Source organism: Hevea brasiliensis, chromosome 15 (assembly GCF_030052815.1).
Source record: "Hevea brasiliensis isolate MT/VB/25A 57/8 chromosome 15, ASM3005281v1, whole genome shotgun sequence".
NCBI classification, from domain to species: Eukaryota; Viridiplantae; Streptophyta; class Magnoliopsida; order Malpighiales; family Euphorbiaceae; genus Hevea; species Hevea brasiliensis.
In genome coordinates, this window is record NC_079507.1 from 3,981,085 (window position 1) to 3,998,618 (window position 17,534).

The following is a 17,534-nucleotide window of genomic DNA, read 5'->3' on the forward strand; positions in this document are numbered from 1 at the left end:
AATTATTGCCCATGTAGCCTATATACTGACCAGACTGGATAAACGGATATACTGGCACTGGGTACCTAGTACCTTGGGCCGTCACACCATCGGTCACAAAGTGTCTAACGGTGTGTAAATAATGTGGCTAAGAAGCCATATAGTCAATCTGGCGATAAGCCAAGAATAAATACACAATATGTATAGACGTAGGCTATTAAAGTCATAGTGCGGCATAATAAGCCGTAGAAACATAGTATGGCATGAAGCCATTTACAGAACAGCTGTCAGAATCCTATTGGCATGCCAACCTATCCATACTAGTCAACTAGGCAAACCAGGGCACATTATAAATTAATTGTTTAATTCTTCAATTTTTAGAGTTTACTAACTATTATATAATTCACAAGTCAATGCATATGTTGACCTTTTTAGGTAATATGGATAAGTTATTTCTAGCATCAATATGTCACAATTTATATCTCAATATGCTGCCAATATAGTGCAATTTACCATTTTTACAGGTTGGCATTCATTGCCAAAATGCTTCAAGCATCATTGTATGTAAAATGTCAAATTCTTAATTTTTGTATGCTAGATTGGTTTAGCTTAAAGTCCTATTTCTCTTGGTTTTTAGCTTCTGGTCAAAGAAGAAAAATTGTAGCTCTATGTCTTATTGCACGCGGGGCAAAATTTCAGGTCATTCTGAGTTGTGTAGACCAAGATATGGTCAATTTACTAAAGTTGGACAGATTGCACCTTTAGTGCAAAATTTGGTCAATTTTACGTCACTTTTGGTTCGGCAGTTTTTGTACCCGAATTTGTGCAAGCCATTTGACTTGGTTCTGGCCATTTCTGGGATTTTGTGTCTTCATAAGAATTGTAGATCTATGTCTAAACTAACCATGGTAAAAATTTTAGGTCAATTGGACCTGTTTTGAGTGAGTTATGGTCATCCCAAGAACTACTGTTCATATGGCCAAAAATCTGGGTTGCAAGGTTGCTAATCCGGATTTGGTAATTTTTAATGTTAGTTTCTAGGCAGAATTTTGGCAACATCTCTACACGAAAGTTGGCCTATTTGGTGTCTAGTTTCACCCCCCATTGGCCTCATACCAATTGGGTTCACAGTTTGTCACTTATGGCCTAATTTAGGTACTGCCTTCAATACACAACCTGCACAAAGCACATACACTTCCAATTTGATATTCCTTCTCCTCCTTATTACTTCAATATTCAATCAATAACACTTCCATATATATATATATATATATATATATATATATATATTGTACACAATTCCAGCAACAATTTTTGGGCAGAATATTCAATTGCTCAATGCACACAATTCACCATTAAGTTCAACACTCACTTCTACCAAAATTCAACATATCTCAATATCAATATTACACATACACTTCAACATAATCATACTTCAATGTCACTTACACTTGCTGCCCACAATTTAACATTAGCATATTTCATTAATAACTACATGTTCACACACAAATTCATGCTATTAGGGGTTGCCAAACATGGCAGTTTGCTCAAGGCATCAAGGTTCCATTTCACACCCTTAATTCAAACACTACATGCACATACTTAGATACAAACTTACTACAACTTTCATTTGAATTAATCAACCTTCATTTCCATTCATTAGATGTAAAAATAACTCAAGCTCAACAAAGGTTCATGGATGCCAAAACAAGTCCATTTCTCACTATTTCTTTCATTTCTCTTCACCAAAATACTCACTTCAACCTAAACACAAGGTTTACTAAAGCAAGGGAGAGGTTTTGGACACTTACCACTTTTGAAGCTTATTAAAACTTCACCAAATCTTGCTTTTCTTGTTGCCAATATCTTCCCCAAGGTGAGTATGCAAGCTTTAATGAAGGAAAGAAGTGGAAAGGATGGCTAGAACATGCTTGCATGGAGGTAGAGCAAGGTGCGGCAATGGAGTTCTTCCATTGTGGAAATTCGGCTGGTTTGTCAAAGGTTGAAGATGAAGTGGTTTCTGCCCACTAATGGCTTAGATAAATGTCCCAAGGCTTGAGTTAGTGGAGCACTAACTCTAAATTAATTGTTTAATTAGTTAAACTTTCATTATTTGCACCTTTAGCTCAATTCTTTCACTATTTACCTAATGTATCACCATTTAATTTTTCATGACATTTATAAAGTGTAATATCATTTATTTTTAATGGAGATTGAGGTCAAAAGGCAACTCTAGGTGTCAAATGACCAAAATACCCCACTTCGGGTTATATTCCCAATTTTTCGATAACACCGATTTTTGTTTATTTCTCGATTTTTCATTTTTCTTTGTACTAATTTACTAATTTTTATTTGATATTTCTAGTGTCAATTATATTTCAATAAACCTTTATTTATGCCTCAAAATTAGATTCAGAGTGTTTCCCGCGGTCCTGGGGTTGGCAACGGCATTTCTAGTACGGTCACCCATCGCTGCGTTGCCGACTCGTTTAACTTAGCTTCATTTTCTCTCTTTCATTTTTCTTTGATTTTTCTTTTATTTTTTTTTATTTATTTCATCATTATATGTCTGTTCACCATCACCGAAGTGTAGTTCCAGACATCTTGACTTTGCCTGGACTGTTATTTGGCCACTGGAGTAATAGAACGTACAGAATACGTACAGTGGGGATGTTACAGTAATAATAGATGTAAGTTCTCACATATATTATGTAAAAATATAACTAGATTTTCTTATAGTTTTATGCTCAAAATCAACAACCTAGCTAAGACTTACTAATAAATTAAAAATAAAAAATATATTCATGCACATAAGGATATTAATCAATTATAATTAATCTAAATCTAAACTACGTAGATCAAAAAAAATTAAAATATCATATCATCACATGTAAAATACACTTTTTTATGCAAAAATGATATTAATAATTCCAAATGTTATTGAATGTATCAATATTAAAAATGAAAGAAATAGGAAAATCAATATATCTTAGCCTCTATAAATATTATTAAATTTGTAAAGATATCATTTGATATTGTCAATAATAATAAAATCACAGTGATTACATTCACATATAACTACCCTCTAATAGTACTTGTGACATACAAAATAATAATTATCTATTATTATTATTTTTTTTTTTAAAAACTACAAATTTATAATAAATAAAATATTTGTCACTGAATAAGATTAGAATTTCATATCTATTGATATAAAAAAATATTTACTTGAATAGTTAATTTTTAATAATAATTTTATAATTATGTTAACTAAATAGTTAATTTTTTAAAAGTGATTTTATAGTTTAATATAATAAGTATGTAAATATTTAGAATAATTAAAAAAATAAATTAGTGGAAATTAAATTCAATGTTTAAAGTTGTTTATTAATTTTATTAGAATAACCTAAATAATTTTTAATGAATTAATAATACTTATAGAATTAAGAATAAGAATATATAATTATAATATGATTTTCTATATAAGTAGAATAACTATTAAAATAATTTTAAAATTTCAATTTATATTAATTATAGTAATATTAACAATTGAAATTATTTAGCGAAAGATAAGTTGTCGCTAAAAATTATTAGTGATGAATTTGTATAGAATAATTTTCTCATTGCTGAAAGTATTAGTGACGAATATGTCATCCTTAAAAGTTTTAGCAATAAATTTATACATAATAACTTCTCATTGCTGAAAGTATTAGCGATGAATATGTTGTCAATATAGGCAATTAGCAACGAATTTTTCTTCGCTATTTATGTTATCAGTGACAAATACATACATTTGTCGCTAGAGATATATTTTTATTAGTATTTTCATAAATAATATAAATCATAAAGGGGATTTTAGGCAGTGCTAATGTTCCTCCCTTCATACTTTTATATATATTCTAAGTAATGCATGACATTGAGCATACTAAATAATTTCTCGGAATTAAGAATAACCCAATCATGAGACTAGGACCTTGTTCGATTGGGCATAATTTAGTTATCAAACTTCAGGCTCCTAGAAAACTGTTAAAATCAATTTCATTTGATTGGCATTTTATCTCAACTTCTTGAGAAGTCAATGAAGCAATTTCTTTCACTTCACAGGAGTAACTTGTTTACACTCATAAGGGTAAGTTACTTCCTAAAAAGTGAAAGTAGAGTAAACAAGGCCTAGGAATAAGAATGAGAATATGTGATTCATTCTCATTATGTTTTCAAATTTATCTTCAATGTGATCTATAAATTAATTATGTAAAATTTATAATGGGAATTTTTGTTTTCAAAAAATGTGAAAGTAGGGACTAAAACTTAGCATTTACCATGTGAGTATTATGCCTTTAACCAATGAATCAAATTAGGCAAGACAATGAGACATTTCTTTTTAATTTGTAAAAATATTTAAAATTAATAAAGCATCCTTAATACTAAAAACAAGAAAACTCAACCTAATCAAATGATTGAATCACTTCTTAGGCAAAAAGAACTTTATATTCATTAGTCATGTTGTAAAATGTCTCAACCTTTTTATCATCTTAACCAATCAATCTTGTTGCTTTAATCAACTCTTATCAGATTAAGCCTCAAGGTCTTCTTCTTCACAACAACCCACCCCTACCACCCACCACCCCCCCCAAACACACAACCCACCTTTGGCTGGGTGTAATTATGTTAAAGCCATCCCATAAATAGTGACTCCACTACTCAAACCTGTGTCCAAGTATAAGGTTTAAATGCGCATTACTACTCGGGCAACCCTTCATGAATAAGCCTTAAGGTCTTTCAATATATTAATAATATATCATTTCTTTATATCATACTAATATATATTAAAATTTATTATTATTATTATTAATGTCCGCTTGAAAAATATTTTTTATTTGATATAAATTATCTTCTATAAAACAAGCGAAGGCTTCAAAATATTATAATAACTTTTCCTGATTCGGAGTTTGATATGTTATCTAAACTTGGCCTAAGGATGATAATGTGTATACCCCATTCTCCACCTACTAATAATTTTAAAAAAAATTAGAGAAAAATTAAGATTTCAAATCTTTTTTTTTTAAGTAAAAGAATGCATCTAATAGCACTTGTTAGAGATCTCTGGGAAGAATTTTTCCTAATCTTCCATATAAAAGAATACATTCATGGACTTGACACCACATCCAACCCAAGGCAATAGGTGTATGAATTATTCACACTTATATATTTCTCACTCATCCCATCTTTTTTCGATATGGAAATTCCATACTTATATATTTCCAACATATTTTTATTTTTATTGGCTTTTAAAAAATAGGATTGAAATAAGCATAAAGAAAGGGCTTAATGAAAAACAAAAATCTATGTGAAATTTTAATTATTTTCAAATATTTTAAATTTAGTAATTTATCATAATTTCAAAAGTTACATATAAATTTATTCAATAATCGAAATTGAAATTCATTTACATGACAGCTGACTTGAATGAAAATATAACCTTTTTTTTTAATTGTGAAGTTTACATAATTATAACTAAAACTAATTATTTTCCTCGCTTGATGCAAAAATTATTGTTTTTTTTATCATTGTAACATAATTTGACATATATATATAATGTGAATAATAAAATTTTTAATTAATTATAATTTTATTTCAACTATTAATAAATAAGTTGATTGATAAATTAGTTTTTATTGTTTTTTAAATTAGTTCACATATACTAATAAAATGATAAATAAAATAAAAACAAAAGTATATAAAACACCTGATGATTTTTGAAGCTATTATTCTTAAAATTTTTAGACTTTAAATATAAGAAAAAGTTTTTTAAAAATAAACTTTTAAATTTTATAAGTTTTATTTTGCCTCATGACTATATATATAAATATATATAGGTATATATAATTTGAAAAAATAATTCACACTGTTTCTAGCATGTATCATATAACAACAATAATAACATTAAGAACGACCAAGTTCTCATCTCATACTAGTTATGGTCGATTATGTGGATTTTTTTACTTAGTATGTTAGCTACTTATTAGCCATTTATAAACACTCTAACCAAACAAATAACTGCTTACAATTTTAAATACTTATAAGCTCATATTAGAATATAAATATTAAGTACTTATAAGCTAATCCAAACACCCTCTGCAAGCATATGACCAAACGGTATCCCACGACAATTGTAAATAGAGGCTGTTACATTTAATTAAAACAATGGTTGGGAAGTAGTAGGTGGGGGGGGGGGGTGTTGGGGCAGGTCATGAAACAGAGGATGGAGAGAGAGAGAGAGAGAGAGAGAGAGAGAGAGAGAGAAAATCTCTCATTTGGTTGGCTTGACTTATCGCAAAACTCAAGTTAAATAGAAGGGATGGATGAAATCATTGATTAAAGGCAAATTGTTGAGTTTTTAAACCATAGGGACATGATCATTAATTATGACAAACTACAAGAACTCAATAATAATTTATCTCAAATTACTCTTAGTTGTATGCATCAATTATTTCATAATAGTTTCTTCCCAAAATATAATATTTATTATTTATCAAACACTGCAAAACATTTTATTTTTTTGGTCAAAGGAAAATAATAGAAAAATATTTTATATTTATTAGCATTATACAGAAATTAAAGACTTTTGGTCAATTGTTGTTGCTATATTATCTTGTCTTATACATTAATGCATTCCATCACTAAATTGGCCATGATCATTTTATATGATTTTCAAGAATTACTGAAATTTCTCTCTTACAAATTGAACAAGAAAAGAGGAAGGGGGGAGGGAATACAAAACTAGAAAAAAAAGTACTTTTTACAAGTATTAGGATTGAAAAAAAAAAAGAGAGAGAGAGAGAGAGAGAGAATGTGTACCTTTGGCGTTCAATTAATGGATAAGATTAATAGTGAACAATTTTTGAAATAAAAGGACTTAATTGTTAAAATTTATATTAAGAAAAAAAAACTTTTAGGACTTGACTATAAAAGCAAGTACACTTATGATTTCAGATGTTATTCCTTGATTGATAAGGATGAAAAGGTCATTTAAAAAAAAGATTTATTAAATAATAAAGATTAACATGCAGAAGCAAAATGAGGTATATCAGACTTTCTTTTACATGTTTACTTTTTTCATTATAAGGAAGTGCATAGATGCATTACACGTTCAAGTGAAATTGAATAGATGTCTAAATGTGTAGCAACTACATAACATAAAGCAGGAGCAAGGGGGGCATATTGTAATTATTTTCAAGCATAAGTTTGATTATCTTCTAAGGGAAGGAGGATAACAATTTCAAAGGAAGAAGGAAATATAGTGTGAGGCAAAACAAAAACATCACCAATTTACAAAAAGTTTTACACCAGTAATTTAAATTTAAATATAAGTCATCTTGTTGATAGTTTTTAAAAAAATTCATGAGATTAGTGGGTCATTTGGTTTGTTTTGGAATGATTCAACCTGATTCCACTATGTTGTTTCCAAGTTCGAAACCATTTCCAACTCCGTTACTTAAAACCCCTCCTTTAATTCCAAGCTTCCTGATTGCTTAATTTTATTTTATTTTTTCCTTCACCTTCTTGTTGCCTATGCCACCAATCTAAAAATAATTCCCTTGTACAATAGTATATCATGACTTTCATCAGTAATTACCTCACATGCTTCAACTTATCACATAGATAGCCATGTTCATTACGTAGAAATAAGTAATAGAAAAAAAATGCATTTCAAAATCATGTTTGCATTAGAAAAAAGATATTCATAGCAACTTACTCAACAATCTTGTATTCTTCATAGAATCCTGCTAACGGGTACTCAGTACAACTATATTCTTCATATCCATCAATCCCAATCCTACTATGAAGCCATTGTGTTCCTATTGTCATCATCAATAAAATAGGAATCAAATACCTCTCATCATATGATGTATAATTAAATAATACCGAGACAAGAAATTCTTAATTTTATCAATCTCAAAATTCGTGAAGATTTCTAAATGGATCGGAATATAATGCCATTGATTGATTGCCATTAAAACAAGATGAATGAATGTATAGTCTCACATGAACAGAAAGATACAATTAAAATTTGTGCCTCTACTGCTCTCACCAAAATATGATCATTACCTGAAGGAAGGTGCCCCATGGAAATAATTCTACCCTCAATCCAGGGAACCATTTTAACAATCCAATCACCACATTTCAGTTCAGTAGGGATTCCAGAAAGCTCTGTGCCCTTTGGTCCTGAAACCTCTTCAACATCTGGAATATGCTTAGAACTTTCTGCATTGAACAATGAGCGAAGAACATGACATTACTTAAAAGTTCACAATTGATATATAGGAATATTTGAAGTTTAGTATTCATCAGTAAATTTATTTACAAAAAAAATTGATTTAGTAACTATCCTATAAAAAGAGAAGAAAGAGAGATAATATTTTACATTTGCCATTTTAATAAGAGAATCCACTATAATATATAAGAAAGGAGGAATCCTAAAGATCCAGCAACAACAAGTAAAATCTGTAACACCCCTCACTCGTCTACAGTGTAGCCGAGCAAGGCATGCCACACGGAGTGTCGGAGCACCTTATCTGATTTTATCATATTTTCTAAATACTCATTTTAGATTTAAATAGTCTTTGTGTAAAATTCACATCATTTTTTGTTATTATTGCAAACTTTGATAAAACTGAGTTTGCGCAATTTTTAACGAAAATCCGGCAGAGTGCCAGCTGTAATTTGGACAAACAGTTCTTATACACTGGTCAAAAACAATTTTAATATAATATTCCAAATTCTCAAACTCAATATTTCTCAACACAGTATCAAAATTACTCAAAAATTCTCAACAGATTATTAAAATCTTAATAATTCAGTCACATTAATTCCACAGTCTCATACAATCCATAATAATCTCAAATACATACAAAAAATATTCAATATTATTTAATTACAAAATATACAAATATTACATAAACTTTAAGTTTCATAATTTTACAAAGTGCGTGGCAAAACCCCAAAACTACTACAAAATACAGAATACAAAATCCACCTAATGTCCTACAATATATGCAATGTAGTGCAGGTGACTCTGGACTCCTGGAGATCTGCCTAATCACTTGGCCTGTGGTCTACTGGGCTCCCTAGCTGTGTCTCTAGTACTTACACGTAGCAAAAAGCTATGCGCTAAGCAATACTGCTTAGTGGTGTCAATATAAAATAGAAATAAACTAAAATAGAATAAAATAAATGTTTATGCAATTTTATTATCAATATCTTTTGCAGACTAATATTTCAGTAATCTTTAATAAGATTATTAATTTAATACTTTTTATATCCTTATTTAGTAATAACTCATTTAGACTGAATTTAATTGCACTTAATTTAGTTGTCCGAGTAACCTATGCGACTGACCAGACTGGATAAATAGGTAAACTGGCATTGGGTACCAAGTACCTCGAGCCGTCACACCATCAGTCACAAAGTGTCTCCCGGTGTGCAGACAGAATGGCTAATAAGCCATATAAGCAATCAGGCATAAAGCCAAGTATAACAACAAAATCAGTATAACCGTAGGCTATCATATCACAGAATGGAATAATAGGCCATAAAACACAGAATGGCATGAAGCTATATGCAGTACTACTATCAGAACCCTATTAGCATGCCAACCTATTCAAACCAATCATACTAGGCAATACTAGGGCATATTACAAAGTTTGATGTATAATTCTTTATATTTAATTTTTTATTGGTTACTGTGCATTTCACTAATTTTTATTGGTTACTGTTCATTTCACTAGTCAACCAAAATGTTGACTTTTCATACTCAATAGATAAGTTGGTTCTATTAGTACCAACATGTCACATTTTGCATTCTTAAAATGTTGGCTTTTATTGCCAAATTCATTTCAAGGCTTATTACAATGTATTTCAATTTTTCAGATTTGGTATGCTATTTTGACCTAGCTAAATGTCCTACTTCCCTTGCTTTCTGAGTTCTAGTCAAAATAGCAATTTTGTAGGTCTATGTCTTATTGAAATTTTGGCATTGATTTCATGTCATTTGGAGTTCTATAGACCAAGTTATGGTCTTTTTAGTAAAGCTGGACAGACTGCCTAAACAAAGGCAATTCTGGACATTTTCATTCTGAACAAATTTGGTACCCTAATTTGGGCAAGCAATTTGACTTGGTTAATGATATTTCTGGGTTCTGTGATCTTCACAAAAGTTGTAACCCTATGTCTAAGCTTTTCAATGGTATAAATTTAAGGTCATTTGGACCTGTCTACAGTGAGATATGGCCAAATGAATGAATACTATTCATTTGCTCAAAATTCTGGGTTTACAATTGCCAATTCGGATTAGGTAAATTTTTCGGTCACTTTTTAGGCAGAATTTTGGCAAGGTTTCTACATGAAAGTTGGTCCATTATAGGTCTAATTTTACCTCCAATTGGCCTCATACCAATTGGGGTCATATAACGTCAGCTATGGCTCAAAGTGTATACTACGTTCAACAAAACTCAACTTGCATAGAAAATTGCACTTCCAAATTTGTATTCCTCCTTCTCCCAAACTACAAATTACATACATAGCACTTCTAATTTCATTCATCAAGTCTCAAATTGGTCAATTCCCATCAGTTTACACAAGTCCTCAATAATCAATATAGAACCCTAAATCACAAAGTCAAGGTCAACAATATATACTTGCAAACAATTAGTTAATACATGAAATTTCAACTAATAACTTACCATACACTTCCACTAATCTATCAACACCATAATTCAACATTAGAATTCATGGAATTACCAATCCCTTAAGTACCTCAAGGCTACCACATTTAAGCTCAATTGTCCAAAGTCTTTAATAATTGTTCAAAGCCCTAATTCAATTGTCATTTCAAACACACACATGCCAATAAACTCTAATACATTTATTTACTTAAATCTACATGCCTAATCATCATTTGTTAGTAGTATGCCCTAGAGCATATCATTTAGTATGTATCTTGTACATATTTTTATTAATAAAAGGCATTTCCACTTTTCCGTTTACATAATATATTTATGTGTAATAGAAAAGGTCCATTGATATTTTGTTAGAAATTTTATTCTTAAGTTGTTAAGAATATGAGTGACAATATTTCTAGCACAAAGTATCATAAATAGGTTCACAATCGAGGATACTTCATAATAAGGACATGACTTATCCAGAAAGATTGTATTCATGTTTGTTCCCAAGTTATTTATATGAGATATAAATAAGATGGAATGGTGAGTCTCATGCCATATAACAAACATGATAGGCACTTATAAATGATAAGTAGGCCGAACCAGTGACACTTATGACAAGCACATGGAGTTTACTCTTGTCAATGTTTTGTCATAAATCATATCAGTGCATATAATCTTTAGACCTGAGATAGCACAGTTATCTTGTATATAGGTAGTTTGAGTTTGATACTACTTTCATACTTGTACTATGTATGCGTATATGGGCATGTGTTGACTCCTACTAGTTATATATGGAGGTAGGTGTTGATCAAGATGGAATCTGTTCCTCTAAGTTAATAGAGATAAAATCCTATGTTCATTTAATTGTTCTTGATGTTTCAAGTTCTGCCAGACAGATAGATTTATTCGTAAAAGAGTTTCTGATGAGAAAATCTTTTTAATCAAGAACTGGAATTAAAAGAGAACATAATATTCATAGCAAAAGGAGTTTGACATAAACCATGACTCCAGCTTGAGTTGGGATTTTGTAACAGAGAGATTCTAGTGCATGGTAACATATGATTTTAGGTTCATTTAAGGTAAACCTTATTACTAATTGGGTGGCCATGGCATGCTATGCTAGGTGTTAACCATGGTCTATGAGGTTCATAAAATGATTTAGAGAAATCATTTATGGTAAGAAAGAGTTCTGATGATATTAAGAGTTGATATCATGTCTCATTGCCAATTAGTGATGAGCCTAGTAAGTCACACACATACACAAGTTATCACCTATTTAAATATGATTTAATTAATTAATTAAAGAGTTTAATTAATTAATTAAATAGGTTTGGTTTGCAATTAAATTGCAAAGTCCCTAGCATGACTTGAAACCAAATCTAGATTATTGGATGTGTAGTATAAATTAAATTTATATTTAAAGTGTTTAAATATGAATTTAATTAATGAGAAATTAATTAATAGAGATTAATTAATTAATTTATATTTGATATAAATTAATAATAAGAAGAAAATAATTATTTTGGGTTAAGAACTCAAAATTAAGACACAGGGGCATTTTGGTCATTTCACAGTGTGACACGTGGCACCATGAGATGGTGACACATGGGATTACACATAAGCTTGCCAAATGTTTTTTAATCATGTAAGATGATTAAAATCAAGATTAAATATAGGTTTGACACTTGGCACAATGTGATTGGGTCACTTAAACCTAGAGCTAATCAAAAGGTGACATGTGGCAAGGGTTTAATGTGTTAACCTAGCTATTTAAGTGTTGTTATGAAAAGAAAAAGCAACCAGCAGCCTCTCCTCTCATTTGTCACACCACTTGGAGGCTCTCCAGCTATTCTTCTTCATCTCTCATTAATTCAAAGAGATTAGCCATCAATCTCTTGAATTAAGAACACTAGAAATTGTTTCTAGTGTCCTATTTACATCTCTAATCTCTTAAAAGGCAGAACTTGAATTTCTAATTAATAGAAAAAGCTTTAGAGGCTGTTCAAGGGCTGCCATAGGTGTTCTTGGTGTGGACAAGCTAGAGGGACAACATTTGGTGTCCTGAAGACGAATCTCAAAGGTGCAGACACGCTGCAGTGCATTAAGAGGTTAGTGTAATCGTTCTTGATTTAATCTAGGGTTCTAAAATTAATCTGATTAATTTTAAAATCTTAAATGGCAAATTCAAATCCAAAAACATATTAAAAGAGTTTTAATATGTTGTTTATCGTTGAAATCAAATAGATAAAAATAAATCTTGCATGGTGCATGTGACCCTAGGTGAAAATTTTTGAATTCAATGGTATAATCTTGTGTTTTTCACGCTTCCGTTCTTTCAATTGGTATCAGAGCCACTATATTTTCCATTTAGATTGTTGATTATATGATTTAATTGTGTGATTTGATCATGAGATGATTGATCCATTGCTGGTTGCAATGGATGTGTGGCGGCACACAAGGTGAAGCCACCATAGGTGGCGGCAACAATGCTTCTTCATGGTGGCGCAAGGTTTGCTTTTTAATTTACAATTGTTGTATGATCTAAAAGCTTATCTTATGTCTAATTAAATTTTTTAATTAGAATTTTTATTGCACAATTAAATTATGATTCAAATCAGAATTTTAAAAATTATTTGAATGTGATTCAAATCTGAATTTTTTAAAGTTGTTTGAATGTGATTCAAATTTGAATTTTTAAAGTTGTTTGAATCATATTTAAATCTGATTTTTTTAAAATTGATTCAATAAAATTCAGATCTGATTTTTTAAAAAATATTTGAATGTGATTCAAATCTGATTTTTTAAAAAATGTTTGAATGTGATTCAAATCTGAATTTTTGAAGTTGTTTGAATGTGATTCAAATCTGAATTTTTAAATTTGTTTGAATGAGATTCAAATCTGAATTTTTAAATTTATTTGAATCATATTCAAATCTGGATTTTTAAGTTGAATATGAGATATTCAATTTAATTTAAGTATGTATGTTTTATTTAATTGTTGAATAGTGATATGCATGATGGATGATCATGGACTATAAAAGACCAATGTGATTGGATTTATTTCTTTTATGTTTCTTTGGGATTGTAAATTAATTAATTTATTTTAATTTATTTTGGGCATGTATTATTAAGTTTGTAATATTTTTTGGGTTGTAATTTCATTTATTTAAGTTCTTGTAAATTCGCCTTGGTATGCCAAGGATTACTATGTAATATTGGATTGCAAGAAGTTCAAGGAGGTCAAGAGCATTGGTGGGACCAAAGGAGGAATTCAAGATCAAGTGTTGATTATGTACTCCTTCAGTAACTCTTGTAAAATGAATGAATGAAATGCACCTAGGAATGCCCGATTCAATTCTTGGTGGCTCAATTGAATCCCTTAGAAAGTCCATGATCATACCATATTTATCGCTTATCCATGAATGCATGAGATGTATGGGAATGTATGCAATTATATGATATATGCATGCTAAATGGATAATGTGCAAAGTGAGACCTTAATAGTAATTAGGATGGCTATAAAATCTTCCAAACAAATGATTAAGTTGGAAATGCTATAATTAAAGTAATTATAACATAAGCCCTTCATTGGGGCAATTATTTTAAGAAATTTTAAATAGTTGCATGAGATGCAATTAATTTAAGAGATTTTCTTAAGAATAATTATTAAGCATGAGATGTTGTAAATATGTAAATGGTTTGGTGGCCAATATTGGATGTACCTGAGGACATTAAAATTATTTGCATAATTACTGACTCAATGGGATCAACTTAACTAATGCAAGATAAGTCAATAATGGATGTACCTGAGATTTTGAGCATTAGGGGCTAGGTAAAGGATTGAACCTCACATGAGATGTGATGGGCAAGGAGTTGCTCACTTATAGTTTATTGTAATTCCAATAATGGATGTACCTGAGGATGATCAATAGAATTATAAGAATTCAATCACCCACTAGAAATCCTTCCAACTAGGATTTCCGTTTCCTACTTTGGAAGTGTAGGATTCGCTAAGTTAGTGGGAGGACCAATTTGATTAAAAGACCATAATCATTTTGGTTAATTACATGATACATTTACTAATTAATCTGGTTATTTTCTGCAGTTAATTTTCTGATAAAAATGAGCACAAAACAACCACCACCATCCAATCTCCTTGCAAGCATACTTGATCACAACAGGTTGACAGACCTAATCATGCGATTGCCTAAGAAATTTGAAACTTGTCCTGAACCTTGAACATATAGGATATGTTCTAGATTCAAATGTTCCTGGTCCCTTACCTCCAGAGGCCACACAAGAGGAACATGAAACTTTGGACAAGTGGAAGGAGCATGATATGAGAGCTAAGTGTTACATGCTTGCTTCCATGAGTAATGAGTTACAGAAGCAACATGAGAACATGCAGAGTGCGAGTGAGATCCTCCTTCACCTACAAGAGTTGTATGGTGAGCACAGCAGGAATGCTAGGTATGAGATATCTAGAAAGCTATTCCGTATGAGGATGTCTGAGGGACAGAATGTTGGGGATCATGTCCACAAGATGATTCGGCTGATTGAGCAGTTGGGACATCTTGACTTCAACTTTGATTTCCAACTACAAATGGATTTGATCCTTCAGTCCCTTCCTCAGTCTTTTGGGAATTTTGTGACAAATTTCCATATGACTAAACAGGAATGTACCTTAGCTGGTTTACTCAACATGCTGGTTATTGCCCAAAAGAATATGCCAGGCAAGAAAGGAAAAGAGGTAGCTTTGGTTGCATCTTCTTCTGCTGGAAAGTCCAACAAGAAGAAGGGCAATAAGAAAAAGAAACCTCAGATTCCTGGTCCTTCCAAGAAAATAGCTAAACAGAAAAGGAAGACTAAAGCTGATGGAGGCAAAGGAAAGTGTTTCCACTGCCAAAAGGATGGGCACTGGAAAAGGAACTGCCCAGAGTATCTTGCTTCTCTGAAGGACAAGAAGGATACACCTTCGGAAGGTATGTCCATATCTTGTTATTTAGATTATGATGATACTCATAGTTCATCTACAGCTTGGGTTTTAGATACTGGTGCCAATTCTCACATTTCTAATGATATGCAGGAACTAGCAAATAGTAGCAGCTTGCGTTCTCAAGATATTAGAGTCCGGATTGGCAATGGCTCAACTGTTGAAGCTTTAGCCATAGGATCTAAATCTTTTTACATGTTTGGACATGTTTTGTGTTTGGATAATATTTTATATGTACCTGATGCTTTTAAGAACATCATTTCTATATCTAGTTTGACTAGAAATGGCTATGAATTTCAGTTCACAGATGATGTTTGCAATATTTATTTTGGAAATAAATATGTTGGTTCGGGTTATATGAATGATGGTTCGGGTTATATGAATGATGGTCTTTATTATTTGGATAATAATGACAAACACAAATTGAATGCAAGTGATCTAAAAGAATACAATGCCATGGTAAAAACCAACTCAAGTTCAAAATATATTTGGCACTTAAGGTTATGTCATGTTGCAGAAGATAGGATTGCAAAATTGGAGAAAATGGAGATTCTATCCTCATTGGGCTCTGAGCCTACTCCAACTTGTGAATCTTGCCTTCAGGGCAAAATGACTAGATCACCCTTTGTTGGACAAGGGCTAAGAGCTGAAAATATTTTGGAACTAATACATAGTGATGTATGTGGTCCGTTTAAAGAAATGGCTAGAGGGGGCTTTCATTATTTTATTACCTTTACTGATGATAAATCAAGGTTTGGGTATTTGTATTTGATGAAATACAAACATGAATCCTTTGAAAAGTTTAAGAAATTTAAATCTGAAGTAGAAAATCAAACAGGAAAAAGTATTAAAGCTCTTCGATCAGATCGTGGAGGTGAATATTTGAGTACTGAATTTGATGAATACTTGAGAGAGCATGGCATTGTTTCTCAGCTGACTCCTCCAGGAATGCCACAACTGAATGGTGTATCTGAAAGGAGAAATCGTACCCTATTGGATATGGTACGTAGTATGATGAGCTATACTGATATGCCAATCTTCTTTGGGGATTTGCATTAGAATCGACTTTGTATATTCCGAATAGGATTCCATCAAAATCGCTTTCTTCCACACCTTATGAGATATGGCATGGAAGAAAACCAAGTCTTAAGCATGTTAAGATTTGGGGTTGTCCACTTATATCAAAAAGTCAACACCGATAAATTGGAGACCAGATCGTAAAAGGTCAATTTGTTGGATATCCAAAAGATAGTTTTGGATATTATTTTATTTGCCTACTTCACAAAAAGGTTGTGATAAGTAGAGATGCCACATTACTTGAACAACAGTATGTTCAATAAGGATGAAAAGGAAGGCAAATATAGTTAGAATAGGAGAATTCTTACCAACCAATGCATCGATGGATATAGATCCATCTAGTCAACCTATACCCATTGATGAAACATCTAAAGTCGCTCCTCGTAGAACAACTGTGGTATCTCACCCACCGGTGAGATATGGTTTTCTTCATGAAGAAGAACAAGAGTTGTCTACTCATGAAAAAGTAGATCATGGAGATGATCCACTTACTTATGAAGAAGCTATATCGATATAGACTCTTCAAAATGGATTGATGCTATGAAATCCGAGATTGATTCCATGTATAAGAATCAAGTTTGGGATCTTGTTGACCCACCTGAAGGTATTGTACCTATAGGGAACAAATGGGTTTTCAAGAAGAAAATTGGTTCTGATGGAAAGGTAGAGACCTATAAGGCAAGGCTAGTAGCGAAAGGGTTTCACCAAAGGCAAGGAATCGACTATGAGGAGACTTTCTACTTTGTTGCCATGCTTAAATC

The 17,534-nt window shown here is 31.3% G+C and overlaps 1 pseudogene; it reads right to left on the reverse strand.

The window, feature by feature from the left end:
- Positions 1-17,534, reverse strand: part of LOC131169172 (uncharacterized) — a 128,588-nt pseudogene that overhangs the window by 105,363 nt on the left and 5,691 nt on the right.